This window comes from Ailuropoda melanoleuca, chromosome 7 (genome assembly GCF_002007445.2).
Source record: "Ailuropoda melanoleuca isolate Jingjing chromosome 7, ASM200744v2, whole genome shotgun sequence".
NCBI classification, from domain to species: Eukaryota; Metazoa; Chordata; class Mammalia; order Carnivora; family Ursidae; genus Ailuropoda; species Ailuropoda melanoleuca.
In genome coordinates this window covers 15,862,871-15,884,938 of record NC_048224.1, presented here as the reverse complement: position 1 = coordinate 15,884,938, position 22,068 = coordinate 15,862,871, and the positions used below count along the sequence as shown (strand labels likewise).

The 22,068-nt window shown below is 40.8% G+C and overlaps 1 long non-coding RNA gene across 2 annotated transcripts in view; it reads left to right on the top strand.

Moving 5' to 3' along the window:
• Window positions 1-846: 846 nt before the first annotated feature.
• LOC109489248 overlaps window positions 847-22,068 on the top strand; it is a 133,723-nt gene continuing 112,501 nt past the window's right edge. Inside the window, exons 1-4 of one of the 2 annotated variants that reach the window (XR_004626485.1) lie at window positions 847-913; window positions 2,749-2,797; window positions 7,908-8,017; window positions 11,624-11,788. This is a non-coding gene — a long non-coding RNA (uncharacterized LOC109489248). Of the gene's footprint in view, window positions 914-2,313; window positions 2,798-7,907; window positions 8,018-11,623; window positions 11,789-22,068 lie in introns of those variants that run through there. The other variant, XR_004626484.1, reaches the window with a different exon arrangement.

The following is a 22,068-nucleotide window of genomic DNA, read 5'->3' as shown; positions in this document are numbered from 1 at the left end:
CTCGGATGAGTCAGAATTGTAGTCCATCATGAAATACAAAGTATCTAAACATCAAAACTTTGCTCTTGTTCCTTTGCCCGTATTTCTATTGTAACACTAAAAATACTTGCTATGATAGGTAATATGTGATTTTTGGATTTGCCAGAAAGGACAGTGCCTTCTTATAAGGGAGATGTTTATTTAGAGTATTTGTTCAGTGTATGCAAAACAAAAGCAAAACCCCCCACAAAATCTCCCCAATAATCTCCCCAGAACACTGGACTGATCTATTTCTCAGTGTGTATACCTTTCAGACTCCATGATTTTAGATGTAAAGTGATCCTTCTATAGTGTTTATACTATTTCTAGGGCCAAACTACCCATTTGACTCTTAATGTTAGACTGTAGTTTATTATTTTCTTAACCCGTATTGCTCAAGAATCACATTCCTAGAAGATGAGGGGAACGTTGTAGAACCCAAATGTTCCTCAGGTATTTCCGAGAGGAGGTTTTAGTTTGACACCTTTTACCTTTCTGGGTTTTGTTTTTTGTTTTTTTTGGAAGCTCAATTAATAGCCACACCTTCCCTTTCCATGAAGAACCACAGGAAAGAAAGGCAGACCATTTAAGTGGCCCTTGGGAGGGGTGGGGGTGGGGAGGGTGGGCTTGTTTGTTTATTCTAAAAGCCCCTTGGACCTACAGATCCTGGCCAGCCATGTGCTGTCTCTAACTCTGATTTTCATTGTGCACTCCTTCCGAGAATCCTCCCTGGACAGTTTCAGAAGCCATCAGCCTCACTGTGGACTTCCTTGCAGATTTGAAGAAACTGGCAGCCCCTTCTGAGTGACCCACCCTTTGGAATGAAGTGCAATTGGCAAGGTAGTTTTATTCTATGGATTGCACTGCAGATGCGACAAAAGGTGAAGTGACTGCGGTGAGACTGGGGAAGGGACGGTTATGACCCATAAATACAGGTGATGGGGCTTCCAAAAGATGCAGAGCTTGTATGTGTTGGCTGCGGAAGGAAAAGCAGCCAGTCGGGAAATACCGTTAAGTACCTCGTTGAAAGTACGCCCCCCCCATATGTTCCTGATCTTTTCCTTTCTCAAAAAAAAAAAAAAAAGGTTTTGTAAAGTTGCCACTTTTAATAATTGCAAGAAATAATGCAGGTTTTCACACCAAAAAATTCCCGAGTTACTATCAAAAAGGATAAGTAGCTGTTGCTATAAATGTTCAAGCCACACATTGCAGTTGCTACTGTATTACTTAAATAATCTTCAGCAGAATTTCATCTTTTGAGAATGGTTGCCGTTGTGTGTTCTCCATATGTACCCAAGTGTATGTTGAAAGGATTCTGGTTTCCAGAAGTTACTCTTAGAGAAGAGCCTGTTTTACACCCATAATTGTGTGAGGAAAGTCCCTTTCAAAGCTCTTTAAGTAAACAGTAATCTGTTTTAAGATTAAATAGCTTGAGTATCAGGTGATAAAGACCCACATGCTGTCTTTCTTAATGAAGGGCAGTGAGAACTTTTTATAAGTTGATCATGAACTTCTCCAAATAAAGATTTTTTTGTGTGTGTAATGGTAGTATACTTAAAAAGTTGTGTGGGCTGTAGTCCTGAGATCATCACTAGCTTGACACACCTGTTAGCCCTTTGTCACGTGGCAGCGCACAGGTTGGGATGCTCTGTGTTCAGTATTTTTTAAAACCTCTCTTCTGGTAATTCTTTCATTAAATATACATTGAGCACCTGCTCTGTACCATAGCTATGCTATGCTTCTGGGCTTAACATTTAATTTATGTCTGGTTTGGAGCCAGAAGACACTTCAGGAGTCTTGTTCAGCAGATGTGTGAGTCTGTCCCAGAGACGTTAAGGTTCTCAAAGGTTCTTTTGCTAAGGTGAGACCTGGCACTTGAACCCAGCCCGCCTAACTCCTGGATCTTTGCCCTTCACCGAGTTACTAAAAAACACGCTGAATTAACTTGTATAAACTGTGTCCGCTTGTGGGATCTGATTTCTTAAATCCTGCAGAATATATATGGCATCTAGAAGTTGAACACGGGCAAATACATGTATTTTATTGTGAGGCACTGGATATTGTTTTTTGAAATATTATCCTGTGGAAAATTTATAAAGTGCAAAAAGCACAAATCAGAATTAACTCAGTCTTCAGAAAAGGTATTTTAGCACCTTTTTTTTTTCCCTCTGACTCTTTTAAAGTCATGATTATTTATCTAATCTTTTCAATAAAAACTTTAAACATTCAAATCTGGTTTTTGGTTTTCTTTAGATAAGGATTCTTTCCCTTTTTTGAGTTTTGTTCCAAGTGTATACGGAGAAAGTTGTTGTGTGCGTGTGTGTGTGTTTTTAACAGACATAAACTAATACATTCTGATTTTGGTTTAAGACCTGGCACGTGAAAGCTGTTGCCTGGTTTTTATTGTATCAGAGTGCTACTGATGTTTTCTCAGGAGAGCTAAAATTCAGGGTTTCTACATGGTTTCCCGTTACAACTCCATTGCTCCAGGCTAAAGACCAGTTGTGGTCCAGAAACTGGGGTGCTGTCTCCCAAGCGTTAAGTCGTAGAGATGCCTAAAATGTCTGCTTGCCATTGTCTATGGTGGGTTGTGGTTGTGAACTTCACCTAAGCAGCTGGGGCCAGAATGGGGAGAGACCTATGAAGTTACTACTTGTCTTTGTGGACAGAAGACATGTCAATGTCCCAGAGTACTGAGAAGTCAACTGCTTCTCTCCTTTCTTTCCTTAGCAAAAGGAAATGCTGGACGAGGAGAGGATGATGAGGCACCTAATTGTGGGTGAGTAATTTTTCTTTCTCCCTCCATGCGTCTCTGATTGCAGTGATCTTCCCTCTTGCAAGGGTCTGAGTAAATACTGGCTCCTTATTGCTTGTGCTCAGAGAAGTAGCTGATGGTAGAAGAGCACTTTTGAAAGGATTGAGGAGGCTGAAAGACGCTTGTTAGAGTGCACCTGGATCCTGCCATGACATCACAGGCGGACCATAAACGGCTCTCCAGAAAGCACAGCAGCCTTTTTTCACCCCTTTCTTAACAATGAGACGTAGATTGGGCTTGTTCTCTATTCAAGCATCCTTATGAGTAAATGTCTATTTTTACGGTAGAGCTGCACTTTAAAAATAGCTCCAATCAGTACGACTCTTTTCCCCCATATGTTAAAAAGTTATACATGAGTTAAAATATCCCAGATTGCTTAAATTCTTCCAGACACAAGGCACTTTTCCTTTTTCCTTTTTTTTGGGGGGGGGGGGCAGAAGTGTGGGGGAGGACTTTCTGTCTGGACTGCCTCAACCCTGTTTGTTCTTGGAGACTACTTTTTTTTTTTTTTTTTTTTTTTAAACCAGTAGCAGGGCTTTTAAAGCAAGATTTGAGATTTCTGACTGTTAAAAAATTCATTAATATTTGGCGGGTACAGTCTTCTTCCTGGAGCGATTGTTTATTTTTGTTGCTGAGAGCAATTAGCTAGAACAGTCACAGTTGCAGCTGTTAGATACTATAAGCTCCAGCGGAGATCACAAAAGGCCTTATGCACACTTAGAGTCTGTATTTGGATTGTTTTTAATGGGTGATTCTTCTGGAGTCTACTGTGTTAGCAAATTCGATTGGGTGATCCTGAGCCAAATCAGATGTCCAATGGGATCGTCAGCATGCTGTGCTGATCAGAGTGACTTAAACACCTTGCTATGTGGGAGCCGGGATGGCTGTGTATTCCGCTGCAGAGAGAACCTATCCAGTGCTTTCCTGAGTTCTCCCTGTGCAAACCTGATTTCGGTTCTTCATCTGAAACCATCATGCTATTTTCTCCATAATTTGTCCTTTGCTTTTACTCCTTGTTTGTTGCTCTTGATTTGTTGGGGCTTTTGTGGGATAATCTACATGTGCAAGTGTGAGAAAGAGGATTCACAGAACAGTCTGGTGCCTCAGATTTGTATCTTTAGTGAAGAATGACTTCTTAGATAATCTTGGCTCCAGTTTAATGCCTGACACTTCCAGAAACAGCAGCTCAAATGAAGGGATTGTGGGTTTCACGGTTTTTATCATGTCTTTTGCCTTTGAATATAGTTTTGATAGAAGAGGGTATATGAGTGTACATATTTAATAGTCATATTGCTTTAGGATTCACGATATACTTTTATAGACATTTGGACATTTGAATGCCACAGTAACTTGTAAGGCAGGAAATTCTGTATTGTCCCCATTTTACAGAAGAGTAGATAGTCTCAAAGTTAGTGGGTAGCCAGCCACCTGCTTGCTTTTCTGTACTGTAGCCATTTACTTTTGTACAAAAAAAAAAAAAAAAAATGAATTTCATGTATTTTACTGCCAGTGTACTGAGCTGAAGCAGGTTGATGAACTCTGCTTTATTTTAAAGCCTGCAAGAGATTGCTTTAATGTCCAAGACTTGTTTAGAGTGGCTTCTCAGAAAGAGTAGAATTAGGATATATATTTTTTTAAATCTTTATTTGGGGAAATAATTTGGGAATATTGGAGGGTTTTGGTGTATTATAAGTGGGAGTCTAAAATGTGCAGTGAACGTTTGTTTCCTGCTAGCTAGCCTAAATTAATTAGGAGTCAATAGATCTTGTAGTGATTTAAACACTTAATATGAGGATATTTTTGAGCAGCCTTTCAAATGGCAATTGATTGACCTGATGGCATTCTGATCAGCCAGCTTTGATCTATTATTACTAAGTCAAGTGCAGTATTTCTTCTTTAATCACACCCTCCCTCCAATAAAATTTTTCATATAGTTGGAGAGGTATGAACACAGGTAAACTAAAAATTACTCTAGTTTTTGTTTGTTAGTTTGTTTTTAAACTAACTCCCGACTGTGAGATCAAGTCGCGTGCTCCACCAAGGCCAGCCAGGTGCCCCTAGCCTACTAACTTTAATAAATTTTCCTGTAAAATTTTTCTCTCTCTTTGGGTGACTTTATTTTTCAATGATGCTGTAGTCCCAAAGTAGCATGATTTGAACTGAACACACAAAAATTTCAGCAAAATGCAAGGACATTATCCTCTTTTCCTTTTTGAATAATATTGAGTACTTGTAATATTAATTTTTGATGGCTTTCTTGTTTCTACAAACTTCTTGAGACCATTTCTTATGTTGTTAAATCTTTTGGAAACCTAACCCATATATAAGAAGGCACTACAGCCATTAGGATTGAAGTATGTTTATTGGACAAGGTTTTTTTATACTCAGATTTGATTATGAATACCTTTGAAGGCAGTGTGGCAGCATTATCTTGGATAAATTAAGACTCAAAAGAGATGCTGATAAGTGAGATAAGAAGGATGTGGAAACATGGGTAGATGGGTTGGCCAGAATATCTGAACAGAGGAGTGAGGGCACCTGGGTGTGATGCTCTCCTTTTTGTCACAATGAATGCCCTGAGGAGGAGTTGTACTGATGAATCCGTGAAAACCTCATTAGGAAGACTTCTTGATGGAATTTAGTGCTGTGATCCTGAGATTTTGAAGAATAGGCAGCTAGCTATATTAGCCTCAAAGTAAAGTATCAGATCTTAGCTGAAACATGTCTCAGTATTGCAGCACTCATCAAATGTTTTATTTTCCACAGTGGTTCTCAAGATTACTTTTGAGCTTAACACTCAAATTTGAAGCTTATTAATTTAGGAGCATAAATATTGAGGCTCACCCCTAGATTCTGGTTCTCTGGTCCTAGGGTAAATCCCAGATGGGCACATAGTGCAGGGAGATTTTCAGCCAAGGTAGAGACATCATGATGTAATGGTTAATGGGGTGTAGAGGATATAGGAATATTAGGTGTTCCCACTCTGCGTCTTTCCTCTTCCTTCTCTGTTGTAGTCTTTTCAGGTTCCGGGAAGCCTGTGGCTGTCTGTTCCTACCTCATTTTTCACTTGGAAAACTTACATGTGACTGTGTATTTGGGTCAAGCACCATGCTAAACGATATTACAGTATCTCAATCTTAAAGTCATGAGAGAAGTACTCTAATAATCCCTATTTATCAAAGGAATAAAATGAGATTTGAAGAAGTAAAGAAACTTGTCCAAGGACTACAGTTAGTAAGTTGACTGAGAGCTTTAGCTGCTGTCTGACATCAGAGCTACGGTCTTAGCCACACTGGATATTGTCATGGTTATTGGAGGGCAGCCATGTTGGAAATATCTGATTTTACCCTAAAATGAGGTGGTTTGGGTTTACTGCTGCAAATACAGCTCTTGGAAAAGAGTCCAGCTGGGGTTTTTTGGTGTGGTGGTGGTTGTGTGTGTGTGTTTGTGAAGTCCATAATACATAGATATGTTTGTTCATGTTTTAGCTCACTTTCTAGACCGGGGAATTCCCTAGAGTAGGATGTTTCTGTGATTCAGCCTGGTGTTTCTTTTCCTCTCTGTCCACCATAGCACCTTGTACATTGTGAGCATTCAGCGTACTTGTAGAATACATACAAGGGAAGAATGAAGTTTGAGGAGCTACTGCCTATTCAGAATTTGAGTTGGCATGAGACCTAGTTTCTTCCTTTTTTTTTTTTTTTTAAGATTTTAAAAAAATTTATTTATTTGAGAGAAAGAGCACACGCGTGCACAGAGGGAGAGTGAGAGGGTAAGGCAGACTCCTTGCTGAGCAGAGAGCCTGACGCAGGGCTTGATCCCAGGGCCTGGAGATAATGGCCTTAGCCGACAGCAGACAACGCTTAAGCCAACTGAGCTACCCAGGTGTTCCTAGACCTAGTATATTTTTAAATGTATTTTCTCTATCAGGAAATTAATGCTTATAATATCTGTGTTTCTTAAACATTTCAGGTTTGCTTGCTTGTTTTGAGGGCGAGTCAGGGTTGGAAATAATACCGAAATTGTAAAATGATGACCCCAGGGAAAGTATGGGAAAAGGATTATGGTGCTCCAGGAGGAGGTGCAAGTCTGCCCAGCCAGGGACTTCTACACATTCTGTTTTTGTTCTCCTTGGATAGAAAGGTCTTCTAAATGTGAATGTTAGGGATATGAACAGTTACTGCCTTTTCTCTTGGACAGTGTATAAGCTGGTCCTATGTCTATATAGTGTGTGTATCAGTAAGAATGAGACAGAAATGTAAAAAGAAGTTGAAATGTCTTTTGCCCTGTTTCTCAGGGGTCCCAGGTGACCTGGTATTGGTATACATTTATAAACACGAGATTTCACGGCTCTTACCCTTTTTATGGAAATATTATGGTGTTAATAGCCAGAAGAGTAACCTGGCCTCTTTAAATTTACTCTAAGTAATAAAATATTCCCTGCTTAGAGTTTATAGCTTGAATAATGTCGTTTTTTGAGTAAATCCAAGTTCTAAGAGAGTCATGCTATAATATCAGGAAGTTAAATAGTGTCTTAGTTCAGGCTGCTATAACACAATACCAGAGACCGGTAGGCTTACAACACAACAGAAGGATATTCTTCATAGTTGTGGAGGCTGGACATCTGAGATCAGGGTTTCCTGCATGCTCTGGTTCTGGTAAGGGTCTTCAGGTTGCAGACTGCCAACTTTTTGTTGTGATCCCATGTAGTGAAAAGAGAGCTCTCTCTGGCCTCTTTGTAGGAGGACACTAATCCTTTCATGAGAGTCTGCTCTCATGACCTCATTATGAGGCGCTCTACCTCCAAATACCTGGGGATTCGATTTCTACGTGTGAGGGAGGTGGGGATTCAAACATCCCATCCATAATACACCATGTGGAGTTCTAGGGTGTATTTGAACAGCTATCTCTCTAACTCATATCAGACTCTCATCATATAAAATTGTGTTGTCATAATGGGTTTCTTCTTTTGAATGTCAGTCATGACCCAGTCAGGAGTCTGGGCATTTCATATGAGTTGTTGCTAATTTTCATGATAATCCTGAAAGGTGCATATATCACCCTCCTTTTACAGATAGGAAAACCCAAGGCTTAAGGAGACAAGGAACCCCTGATGGGAAAAAAATGTTTTAGCTTCCTTTATCATTGCTAAATAAAATGGAAAAGAGAGTTCTCCGTTTCCAGGTAGGTAAATGGTAAATTATGTATTTGATAACTAAAGCATGCTCAGGGGAATACATTTTGGGACTGGAAGTCAGGTTATTCCCTTTGTGTCTTGTACCTGCACGTCCAAGAGATCAGAAAGCTCACAAGCTTTAATGGAACCCAGTTCAGATTAAAGTCTTTATTTTTCTGCCTTCAGAGACAAGAGAACATTTGTCCCTTTGGTGGTAACATACACAGTTATCCTACTGCTTTCTGTGTGTAGAAAATTACATCAGTAGCAGTTGTGTCTATTTCTGTTTTTAATGTTTCCTAATGGTCATGCATGCTATTGTACCTATAAGGAGTACATAAGCCTGTGGATTAGTTGGAATAAATGCCTTCATTTGGCAGGTGAGAAACTTGGGTAGAAGAGAAGCGATTGGCTTGACGAATGTTGAGCACTTGCTGTGTGATTAGAATTGAAGACCTCCAGGTACCAGGCTGTAATTTAGAAACTGAGCAGGATCAGGTGAAATGATACTTGGAAATACATTTTGCAGTAGCACTCACTATCTAAATTGAAGTGCATAAAAATGGAAGGTATGGGCTTTTCTAAAACGCACAGTTATCTCAGGCTGGGTCTGATTACTTACCATTACCACCCTTCCAACCTTCAACATCACGTAATTTTGGTTCCCAGATTAGATTGCTAATGAATTATTACAGTACACAGAATAAGAGTGTTGGACTCTGTTCTCTAAGGTCTTGCTATTCTAAATATGGCCCATGGATCAGCAGCACTGATATCACCTGGGAATTTGTTAGAAATGCAGATGCGCTGTGTCTCTGCCCCCCAACCTACTGAACCATAATCTGCATTTTTGTGGAATTACCATGTTGATGCATATGCACATTAAAATTTGAGAAGAAGTGCTCTCAGGCAGTGTTTCTCAAATTTGAACATGCTTAAGATGGGCCTGGAGAGCTTCTTAAAACACAGATTCCTGGGCTCAGAGATTGATTCATTTGGTCTGGGATGCATGCATTGGGAGTTGTCCTGCATACCTTGTAGCAGTGATTGGATGGCCTCTGGTGCTGGGTTATTCCCACTCTCATTTGGATGGCTGAACTCAATGAAGTTAAGAAGCTGTGCAACCAGTTCTCTGGGTACTTTTTACCAAGGGCTGAAGGTGGAGTCCACAACAGTTTTACACTTACTTATTGAAAAGTTACCCTGCAAAGGACTAAGGTTGATGGGAAAGTGTTCCGTGGTCACTATAAGAAAGGAAGATCCACTTATATAGATAAATACATATATAAAGATAAATAGAACAGGGAAATAATAGTTGAACTATTTCCTGGAAGCCACTGAATGGGTTGGCCAGAAACATTGCCCTCTTTCTTCATCAAAAAGGAAAAATTGTATCTCAGCTTTTCTAAGATTCCCCTTCCTTCTAAGAACTCTCCATAATTTCTCATCGCTACCCTTGCCAAGTGCTACAAACACAGATCAGAACTCAGCAGCCTACTTGGCCAGCCAGCCTTTCCTTTTTAAATCGATTAAGGCAGTTCTTGTGTATGGAGGGTTGGCTGCTTACTACTTTGCCTCAAGGTGTTTTTCTGAGTTCATCCATTGAGAGCATAGGTACGTTTAAGGCTTATAAAGGATTCTATTGATCAGTGTGGTCAGGAAGTATTGAGCCCCACCCTTGTACAACAATTGCTAAGTTTGCAGGGAGGTAGATGTTTGATGGGTTTTCATAGGTTTGTTTGTGTTCACCTCGAAATGAAAGCTCTTGGAGTTTAAATGTATTCTTGTTTGTATCATGAAATTTTTAGAAAAGCATTGGCCCTGGCAAATTCACACACCCCCCCAAAGTAAAATTTTCCTACAGGATTTTTTTCCTGCAACATTTAAACCATTGTTCATCTTCTTTGGTTGATAGTAAGTATTTGATATGTCCTAATGAAAGAAAAAGTTGCTTTACTGCTTGTGGGTGTGATACTCCGCAAACCTTACTTTTTTAAATTTAGAAGTGAAGCTTGGGTATGTGGTGTTTTGTTCATTTGCCCTTAATTTTCAATAGCCTCCTATAATAATAAAAGGTAACATTCGTAGATCGATGAAGTGACCGCTAAGAGCAAAATTTTCTTATAGGACAGTTATCAGGATTTTAAAATTCGTGCTCCCTGGCAGTTTCTTTTGTTTTTACTTTCTGTGCTTTAGGAACAAAGAGTTGAAAGTTGGAAGGCTATTTTCTGGAAAATATGCCCTAGGAAAAAGGGGGGTTTAACGTTCATTTTAGGCATGGCATGTATATGCACTTATATATTGCAAGACATTGTGGTATCACAGAGCCATCAGGTAATTCGAGAAGTTATAGTTGGAAGGGACTGTGGGATTAGAAGAAGAAAACCACTGCCTCACCAAGTATCCACTGTTAGCTGAGCGCTGTGGGAGGTACCTCACAGTTCCATAAACTGACTTGTGTGTTCCCCTCTTACAGCTGAGGAGACATGGCCTTAAATGAATCCCCAAGATTTATTTGCAGAGCTGAGATTTAAATTTGGATTTGAACATGGAGTCTGGAACCTACTCTCAGCATGTGCCTTTTATTTGGTTGAAAGCTAGGTAAAATAGATTTGAGTCCGTGCGGCCATTAAAAATGAAAATGCCTTATGCCGACCTCAAGGTTTTAAAGTTTTAAAAGTGTTCATAATCTTGTGAAATAGATAGGGTAGGCACTAATGTGCTCATTTACAGGTGGGATTGGGCTGGTTAGGTAAGAATCTAAAACTTAGCCAGGGGGCGCCTGGGTAGCGCAGTTGGTTAAGCATCCAACTCTTGATTTCGGCTCAGGTTGAGATCTCGGAATCATGAGATTGAGCCCCACCTTGGGCTCCACACTCAGTGCAGAGTCTGCTTGGGATTCTCTCTCTCCCTCTCCCCCTGTTCCTCCCCCCCCCGGTGTGTGTGCGCTCCTTCTCTTAAAATGAATAAGTAAAATCTGAAACAAAAAAAACAAAACGAGTCTAAAACTCAGCCAGGTAGAAGTACTGGCTGAATTAAACAAGGTTGGTAAATGGCAGAGCCTCTGATCCAACACTCATTTGAGTCCAAACCTTGATAGGCTTTCCAATGCCCATCCTAACAGTTTGTTTCAAGTGTATTTAAAAGAGGCTGGAAAAGTTGTTAGCATAGTTTAAGATTGTAAACATCTCATAAAAAAGGCTTGTAAATTTGAAATGCATTAATAGTTGGGGATCTGATCTAATAGTATTTAATACCTATGTCTTCAAAACTTAGTTTTCTTAGGAAAAGGTTTTTAAATGCCCTCCCTCTTTAAAAGTGAAGCATTCTTTCCAGTGGGTTGATTACACTTACTGTAGAGGTTTGTTCATCTTTTGGCTTATCCTGCAGCTTAATGTTTACCTCATTAATTTTTGTCTGCATGAAAAGTCTTACTTACCTTGAGACCATTTGGAAGGTAGTGTCCAGTATGAGCGCTTGCGGCTTTGATGGGGAACGTCGGAAGAAGGATGGGTTTTTTCCTCCTGCAGGGTTACTTCGCTTTTGTTATGACCTATCAGGCCCACATGTCTGGCTTTATCTCGTCATGTGTTCTTCCTGTCTGGTCAACACAGGCTTGGGAAGTGACTTGTCGACCCTGCCCTGAGAGCCTGCTCGAGAAGGTTGGCAAACGCTCCTCGTCCTGCTGTGAATCCCTCAGGCTTGTGAGGGACGACAGATGGTTGAGCTAAACTCGGAGCCACCCCTCTACATAATGAAGAAAAATGACCAGCCTCCTGGTAAGTGGAAATCAGAACCCATGCACCTTGAATTCTGGTAAACAGGACATTGAAACAAACACGAAGTGAAGAAGGGAGAGGAAAACCTTTCACAGGTTACCCGTCTGTTTTTGTTGGTACTTGCACGTATTAGTAGGAGATCTTCACGTACCTACTTTTTCATCTAGCTATTCACTACGTGGAAACTACTGAGACTGAGAAGTAATCCTGTGTGCCTTTTTGGGTATACATAATCTCTGTAAATGCCAAAAATGTTGAGTCAGGATCCAAGTGGGGTTGTAGAGCTGCTTTCTGTACTACGTGAGCAGCCTGGGGCCTGCTGTGCGCCTAGCTCCTTTCACGCTTGTCTGCCTCTCCAGTAACTCGTGGGAAGTCATGGCCCTCTGCGGCCCTCGTGGCCCAGGCTTTTGTACCTGGCCTCTGCTAATTGGACCACTGGTACCTCACTCAGGAACTGCCTATGTGTCGTCTAGCCAGTGAGCGACTTGGGCCAGTTAAAGAGTGGAAGCCAGTTGGTAGAGGCTGGGAAGCACATAGGCAGAGTAGCCAAGTCCCGGTAATGGTGGTCACAAGAATGAAGGTTTTTGGACATGGGTGACTGGTGCCCCTCTGGTCACTTTGGCTCCACTTACTGTCTCTGCGAAGCATGTGGTTGAATCTTGTAGAGTCTGTCTTCCTCATTGCTGCTCATATCTTCTGGTGACACTCCCTTATGTAAGCTGCCTACGTGACACCATGTCTGCAGGCACTAGAGCCCAGTGCTTGTGTGTGCAGCCAGACCGCTTGGCTTCTATGCCAGTTTTACCCATTCCAGGCTGATGAACTCTTGGGCAAGGTTGTTACCCTCTGTAAGCATCAGTTGCCTCTCCGTATAAAATGAGGAAACAGTACCTGCCTCAGAGTGTTGGAAGAATTAATATAAAGCAGGTGGAGCCCATAGCATAGTGCCTCGTACATGGTGTGTGCTCAAAAGATGTTGGCTGCGGCTGTTACTGCTGTTGCTGTGTCCGCACACCTGGAGACTGATGGATATTATTCCCTTTGCTAAAAGAGTATGAAGAGTAGGAAGGACCAGTCGTCCACTTCTTGTCCACTGGTATGATTGTGTATAATTGGGTTAACAGTGACATTAAAGCATATAAGATTTCCTTTCCTTTCCCTTCCCTAAGGCCTTTGGAACTCTGTTGTCCTGATCTTTGTCCACAAACCTGAGGCTGTTTTTGACTGTTCCTGTGAGAGAGAAACATCTAGCATGCAAAGGGAACCTAAATCCCGTGAGCATCAAAGGATGATCATACCTCGATAAAACCATATTTATGTGATGTCTTCCCATAAATACATGTACACTTTGTCTTTCTGCCAAATCATTATAAAAAAGAAAGGAATTTTAGTGACATTCCTCTGTATTTTCCCAAATAACTGTTGTTGTTCACTGAAACACACAAACATGCCACAGTCTTTTGACATATCTCTTGTCCTTTGATGACTGAAGCTCTCTAGGTTCTCTCCTTTTGGCACCTGGGCCAGGCGAAGAAGGTAAGCAAAGATGGTCTTTTATCTCTGGACTGTTCACCTTTGGCTTAGTGCCCCACTGCTTATGTGCCGGAAAGAGAAGTAAAAAGTAATTATTAAAGAGAACTTCCCCACTGTCAGTGCTGTGACCTCCTTCTCTGGCAGCCACGTTTTTAAACAAGCGTCTTAATATTTCAGCAGATGGTGCTAAGGTTTGTTACAGCAGCCTACAGTATTCCCAGTTCATTCCCACATTTCTGTATTCTTTGTAATTAGCTCGCAACATGGGTGAAAGCGAGCTCAGATGTAACCTAAACCCATGGAGCTTGGAGAAAGAGAAGCATCTGGTGAGAGGAGCTGGATAATGTTGCTTTGCTTTCAGGGAGTTGCCCCAGAGGTGAGCTCTATAAGATTAACAGCAGCTCAAAGTCATGCAGCTGTGTTCTGTAGTCTGTTCTGGCTGCCCATTTGCTTCCAGATACAATTCAGGTATTGATTTTCATTTATAAAGTCTTTTGTCATTTTTGTCCCCAGCCTGGTTTTGTTGAAAATCTACTCTTGCTCCTTGGTTTATTTTTAGTTCATTGTCTCCATTCCTACCTTTTGTACACGTGTCTGGGTCTCTCACTTTGAAGGCGTTACCATTTTGTAAACAAGTAAAGAGTTGGTTCTTAAGAAAATCTTGTAAGACTAAATTTAATCCAAGTGCTTTTACCACGTCAGGGTCAGTGATATTATTTTCCTAATGCTATATAGTTACTTTCTTTGTAGAAGGAACTCTCTTCCACAATCCACTCTGCCTAAAGAATGCTGGGCATGTAACTATTTCTTGATTAATTAATGTGGCATAGCATCATCTCCAGAGACCTCCAGTTATTTGAGGCAGCATCTTCTTTCCCCTTGATGTTGTGACTGGGTGAGGCAGTGTTAGATGGCCTGTCAGGCTCACAGGCAGCTCCACGGATGGTTTTGGGGCCAGAGCACTCTAAAAGTAGTTGTTGCTGTTGTGTTCCTAATGATAGGGATAGTGGGTATCAAATTTAATGACCTCTTTGCTACTAAGAGTTTTCCTTTGTCTCCAAGTATATATGACTTAGAAGAAAGTCAAGAAAGATACCTTTCCCTTGTGATTTTTTCCCCTAGTCTATCTTTGTTTCTGTTTCTGACAGCATCTGTGCTCTTAGCAGGAACTTTGCTCTGTAGAGATTATTAAGTACATATAAAGGACTTAAATACATAGTAAGGGTTTACTGCTAACCAGATACTGTTAAATGATTTATAGGCATTTTTATTCAGTTGTTGTAACTCCACAGGTAAGTAGGTTATTTTTTTGTTTCATAGGTAAGGACCTTAAGATTACCTGGGTAGTAAGTGGTAGAAGTAGGACTCGAACCCAAGACCATCAGACTTCAAAAACCTGTCAACTGAAACTGAGGGGAAAGAACCCTAACACAGTTACTTTCTGTCGGGCCCCTGTTTCCAGTTGCCTAACTTTTCTTTGTCAATTGTTAATTTTTTCTCTTCCGTATTTATGGATGGAACAGACCCAACAAACACTGTATGCTATGGAGCAGAATTAGGAATGAAATGGGGAAAAACATCATATCTGAGTGAACTAGCTTTGCAAACGAATGGGTTTTAACAAGGGAGAAAAGCTCCTTAGTAGGACAACAAAGTCAGAACATGAAAGACAAGTTAGAGTAGTTAATGAAAAGGTGAAGCACTGTTGTATCTGGGGTCAAAAGTAAATATTGCTCCTCCTCCTTTCTGCACATGGCAAGACTATCTGGGTGTTATTTTCCTTACCCAGAAGGGTTACTTACTGTCAGAGGAGTGAACAAATTCTTTGAAATGGGGCCCCTAAATGAGTGGTTAGCTGTTCTTCATCCTTATAATCATCTTCTATTCTTACAAGTATTTGAGTTTTCTTATCTGAAGGGCAGACTTGGAAAGCTTTACTGACATTTAGAGAGAAAATACCTGATATTCTAGCCTTGGTACTTAGGATTCCCCTCCTGAATGTTAAGCAAATTCAAATAGCAAAGGTACTCCTAAGGAATCCTTTTTGGCCAGATGGATCAGGGATAAATTTCCAAAATTAGTATTGCAGAGAGAATTCTCTCTCATGGACGAATTATTCTCCCCTCTCTGAGGACCATCTGTCTCATGGGCAGAAGAAAAATAGGCATCTGTTCGGATCTGTAGGGTTGCCATTTGGACCCATTCCTATAGTGTTTCCAAGTGAAGGGTTGGGTTGTCTTTGGGCCAACCCAAAGCCTTAAGTGCTAGGGTCTTTTAAGTAAAGAAGTATAGAATCAAGACAAAATAATTTTGATCCAGAACCTGGTTTTGTAGAGCAAGAACCGGCGAATACTCCACCATTCTAGACCAGGGATCTGCAAACTTTTTATGTAGAGAGCAAGACAATATTTTAGGCTTTGTAGGCCATGTGATCTCTGTCACAACTACTTAACTCTTCTGTTGTAGCACAAAAGCAGTACATTAATGAGTAGTCATGAGTGTGTCCCAATACAACTTAATTTACAATACGAGGTGGTCAGCAAGATTTAGCCAGCAGGCCAGAGTTTTTATCAACCTGTTTAGGAATACGAAAATTCACTATATATGGAGATTTTTCAGTCAGAGGCTTTGGGTTCATGCAGTGTAGTTGTCAGGGATAATGAGAAGTTTATACCCTTAGATTTGTAGATTTGTAATGGCAGTTTTGACCTCCACCGCTATGGTATTCACTAGTTATCAAAGGTTTTGATTATTTGGAAGTAATTTCATCATCACAAGATGATGTCAAGAAGATCCTTGGCGGATGTTGGACTCCCAAGAGAGCACCAAATGCCTTTGAACAGTCTGAACACATCCATTTAGATAAGCTGTTTCTAAACTGAATGTGACTAGTTCCGTCCTGGGATGCCACTGGGTATTCTGAAGAAGTCAGTCCTATTGAATAGACTTCCTTTACTCCTAGACTTTGCCTCCATATGGATATGTTGGAGTTCTTCATCATAAAACTAAGAACTTCCTTCTAAAGATGCTGTGGGTGGTTCAGTTTATCACAATCGCAGTGATGGATGTAGGCCCAGTAACTTTATTTCCCTCCCCCATTTGGGCTCTGAAAGGATATATCGAGGGGGAAAAGCTGCAGATGTGAGCCACCAAAATAAACACACGTCTCAGAACTGATGCTTCCTCTTTCTTGGTTGGGCTTAAATTCTTTACATCCAGACTGATGGCTAACTGTCTAGGCAAGTGAATTAGAAGTGTTTTACAAGCTAGAATGTGAATACCAGTCAAATATTTCTGCATTGTTTTACATCATTTCCTCTCCATTTTCCATGGGAAGGGTTGTAATTGTGCCCATCTGAAAGTTCTGTTTTTACTGCCCAATTTAAAGAGACACTGCCTTGTTAGACACATGCAGCATCTGCCTTTTTATTTTTCATCAGTAATGTGTAATAAGGGACAGGTACTAACCTCTTTGCTATTGAAAGGCAATATTCATATTTATGTATTGATTTTAAGACTTAATTTTCTCTGGATGAGTCAAATAGGCAGGCAACTACTTGTGTCCCACTTAAACATTTTCTTGTCGGAGATAAATAGAAGCCTCAGGTGCCCATAGTACATTATGTACCCAAGAGCTCTTTTTTTTTTTAAAGTAGGCTCCACACCCAGCGTGGGCCCAATCAGGGTTTGAACGACCTCAGCTGAGATCAAGAGTCAGCTGCTTAACCGACTGAGCCACTCGGGGCCCCCCAAGAGCTCATTTTTACTAGGTGAATTCAACTGTTAAGAATGAATGAGAAATGAGGAAAATAAGGAACTGTAGTAAGATAGAGGGAAAAACTGGCATATTTTCCCCCCATCTTTCTTATTCCTAGTCTAGTGAACTGGAAGCTTCCAGGTTCTATTAATTGATGTGAATGGAGTTTATATAGTCTTGTAAAAACTGGTACATGGAGTCGTCACTCGTTAGACTCTCATTTGTGTATTCTGTTAACTCACTGATTATATTCTCCTACTGACACATGTTTGTGATGTTCTCAAAGGGACCAGTTAAGTTACCAGCTAAGATTGCTGTGTAAAAGCAGAGGAAGAAGAGGAAGAGAGTGGAGAAAATTATGTGAATATAGTTCTTTTCCTTAGTGTTTCCTTTGGAATTGGAGGAAGAGATGTGAAAAATGAATAAATAACATATACATATGAGGAAATTCAATAGTATTGGCTTATTATGGAAAAATTCACCTTTTCATGTGTGAGATTGCAAGAATTAGATCTCGCACAACTTCTTGAGATAATGGGTACGAAAGAGACAAAAAGGCAATTGCAATACAGAACGGAGGGGGTAAGTGTATAAGGGTGCAGCAGAGAAGCCCCTAACTTAGACTTGAAGAGACACACCTATCTTCCTGGCACAGGGAAAATAGAAGCTGAGACTCTGAAAGATGTGGGGGAGTTAGTTAGCTGGGCCCATGTGGAAAGCCGTGAGAGACGGGTCATGTGCAGAGCCTGGCCTGTCCAGAGATGAGAAAAAAAATGCATATGAGTTTAAGAACTTCCCAGTAGTTCCTGTTAATGAGAGAATAGGGACAAGGGAGAGAGCAATGAGAGGCAAGGCTTACAGATACAAACAGGGGCCAGCTCTTGTAGGTTTTCTATACCATGTTTTAAAGATTAGTTTTTTTTCCCCCTAGGGCCAGTGGGATATCTTTAAAAAAGTTTTAAGCAGGGAAGTGATTAGATTAAATTTGATTATTACGAAAAATACGGATGTGGAGTTGGGAGGAGGAGAAGACTGGAAGTAAGATCAGTTACATCATTGCTGTAAAGCTAATGAGAGATGATGTTATCTAATCAAAAAACTTGTCCAGTTAGAAATTAGTGGCCTAGAACCTTTTAAAAGATTACATTCAAAATCAGAATGAAGGAAGGGTAGGAGTTTTGGTTGGTGATGAGATTTCTAACTTGGTTGTGCTTTCTAGTTTCATGTGTTCATTTGTTGAGGTGGGGAACAGTGAGGGCGAAACAAGAGTTGCAGTTGGGGGAGGAGATGAGTTAATGGAGTATTATCAAAGCCATTAGAGCTATTCTGGGAAGAGCCCAAAATTGAACCCGACAAGTGTGAAGTACGTTGAGAGATGGAGCTGGAGACAAGGCGTAGGACCCAGTTAGGGAGGACCATGAATGCTGTACAAGAGGCCAGGTTTGCAGATGAGGAATGGTGACAGAACCTGAGTTGTACTTGACGGACAGCTCAAGAAAGATGGAAAATGAGTAGGAGACTTAAGTGGCCAAGTGAAAGGAAAGGGAAAATGCTTGTGGAAATGGAAGGAAGGGGCTTGGGAGAAATGCAAGTGTAGATGTTGGTGGAGTTTGGCAGTGATCTGGAAGAGTTCAGTACAATTCCAAAGCATATCTTGTTTGCACTACTGGCTCAACCCTATCTTTCCAGTCTTACCTTATACTTCCTTCCATGTACTTCCATCTCAGCTAACCTGCAGAGTTTGCAATTTCATGAACATGTGAGCTTCGTTTTTTATGTTTACCCTTACATTATTTCTTCGTCTGAAATGCCCTTGTCCCACTTATCAAATCCTGTTGAGCCTGGAACAGAAGAACAGGATTTTGATAAGAAAAGGGAACGTTTTCCTCTTTCCAAGCTTTGCTTCAAAAGCTACCTTTTGCATCCTCCCCTCTTGGCCTGAAATCCGTTGTAGCCTATCCTGGTTACTGGTTTTCACACTGGTTTCCACTAAGCTTTAAGCTCATTGACAACATATCTGGATTTGCACATGTCTGTTTTCCTTCCACTGTACCTTGTAGTTTCTCGGTAATGGTCTGCACATGCTTACTGGGGTCAAACAGGCTGGGATTGAACCTATACTGTATCACTTATTGGCTCTGTTACTGGGAGCGATCTATTTCAAAATCCCTTTGAACTTTGACTTCCTCACTTGTAAAATGAGCATAATAAAACCTGCTTACATTTATTTTGGGGGATAAGGTAGATCGTGCATATCCAGTACTTGGTGTGGAGTTTGGTCATGACAGCTGCCATTATGGAGCGCTACTACTGACAGCAATGTGAATATTGGATTATAAGGGGGCACGTCACATAATGGTTTTTTCTAAATAAAAGAGGACACTTAAATTAATGGATGTCACAAGGTGTAGGAATGAGGGGACATGCATATGATGGAGTTGAATAATTGTCCTGTACTTCTAGAAGAGCTAGCAGATACCTGAAACTTACCAACAGGAAGGAGCCTTGTGGAGAAGAGACCTACAGCCATCTTAAACCCATCCATGTTTTACTTGGGATTAAAGCATATCAAAAATCCCTCCTACCTTTTTAATATACTAAATTATAAAATGAATCCTGTTCCCGGATCTGGGGGAGTCGTGTGGTCCCATACTGCAAAGGGCCTCGAGTCCTCCCTCCCATCTTGGAATGTCAGGATCACTCAAGAACTTCATAGAGGTGCCCTAGGTAAGTAATTTGCCAAAAAATTTAGCAAATCTGATGATGAATGAGTTCATTTGAATTTGTTTCATTTAAAGAATGTTTAACAGTGCTTATTACTCCTATTTATTCATAGCTATGCTGATTCTTAAAGGCTTCCTAAGATTTTAGTTTATTTTTCTTCTTTAGAAGAGGCTGATTGCGTGGATTCTATAGCCCCCCCAACCCCCCCCCGTTTTCACCTATGTACTTCGCTAGGAAAGGTGGACTTTGCCCTATTTGAGTGACTAATAAACTGGGGATTGTAGAATCAGGGTTACAAAATCCCCTCTCCTTCTGTCCACCTGTTAGAGTAAATTCATGGAAGCAGTGAGTCTCCAGTCTGCGTTTTCCTCTTCTTCCCCACGGATGTTTTGGGGTGATGCAAGGTCTATAGCTACTGTCCGCATGCTGCAGGTTTAGCATCTAACACAATTGTGTTGACGTGAAATCTGTTTGTGTGTTTAATCCACACAGGCAGTTTCCCGTTATAATAAGGCTTTCACAGTTGAGTACTACTGATCTCTTGTGTTCTTGAAAATGGTGATTAAAATCACCCTTTTTGCAAGCAGCTACCCACTGCTGCTCTCCACGGAGAATAATAAACGACCATACGCAGAAATATTAAGACACCACTTAGACTATTAGAATTTTAACCACTTCATGTGGCTGAGGCACAGGGGCCTTTTCGGCCCCGCTGATAGTTATCTCAAAATTGGGAACAGGCCTAGCTTAACTTGGTGCTTCCCTGGGGCCCACGCTGCCTCCTGCAGTGCAGTGTGAAACTTAACTGTAATTTGTTGTGACTGATCCCTAATGCAGGTGTTAACAGTGGCTACTTGCCATGAGTAGGAAAGTGAGAGTAAGTGTTGTTTATCCAGACAAGAAGTGATACCAAAATGAGACTGGAGGTGTGATTCTAATTTGCACCTCCATTTCATTTGCCCGGAGGAACTACATTTCTTTGTCATTATTTCTGAATATATATAGTGACAGGGGAAGGCTTACTGAATGCGCTGCTAACAGATGTGGCAGTCACACTTCTATGCAGCCCCTCATTTTGTTCATTCATGCTTTCTTCAGATCACCGTGTACTTCGGAGGAAAGACCCATCCCAGAATTGCCCAAAATACCAGCCAAGTAAGAAATAGGAGTAATAATGCCAGTGAGCATTTTGAAACATCTTCATTGCCTTGTATCCTCTCTGTTAGGATAATGCTGTATTTTACACTGCCCTATGCAAAATATCCTTGTGATGGAGAGATAGGAAATAGTGAAGGGTATGTGTGTGATAGAAAAGGTAGTAAAATACTTTCGACACTTTTAAATGGTCTATTCCAGAGATCCCAAAAATTTATTCTGTGGAACGCTAGCCCTACAAAATGTTGCACTTTATGAAAAAGAAGTCAGTGGTAAAAAGTTGAAGATGCAGAATACATGTCAGGATAGTAAAGGCTCGGAGAAATTCTCTAGAAAAGCATTCCATTTGACTTTTATTTAACCCTACTTCCCATCCGCATTTTCTCAGAACTTCTTGTTTCCTACTTAATGAATTACACTTTTGGAAATGCCGGCTTGTTCTGATTGTTAGGATAGACGTTTCTTCTTAGTCGGCTTTTATGGCCCTGCATCCTTGGACAGACCAGTAGTATGGTCAGATGGCTAAGCGAGGTGCAGTAGTTCTTTAGTAAGAACGTTCGTGACATCATCATCATCATCATCATCATCATCTCTTATTTATTTATTTATTTATTTTTTACGGTTGCAGTTGACTTTAAACAGCTGTCGTAAAGCAGACCAAAGTGTGAGTCTGGGAATAAAGTATAGCTGGAATCAAGCAGAGACCATTGTATTTCTCACTCATGCCGTTGGGGAGGGGCAGGCGGCAAGTCTTGCTGGAAACCTAATCTTACCAGCCGTGGGAGGCTTCACTAGTCAAATACTGAGAAATGCTTTTACCCGGTAGTTGTACTTATTATTAGAAAGCCATGTTGGAGGTTTTCAGGCAAATTGAGGCATTTCTTCATTTCTAGCACTTACCCGTATATTGTGGAGATAAAGCTTAGAAGAAGCACGATCGATTAATGCCCTCCTTCCCTTTGTGACTTTTAGCAATATCTCACGAATACGTACTTGGAATCAAATAACAAGAACTGCATTACAAACTGAGCTGCATTGCCTTGTAAGAATGCAGGGCTGGGAAATGTGTTTCCAGTGAATCAAAAGCAGCTCTGGCTTTGCTGGCCAGCCC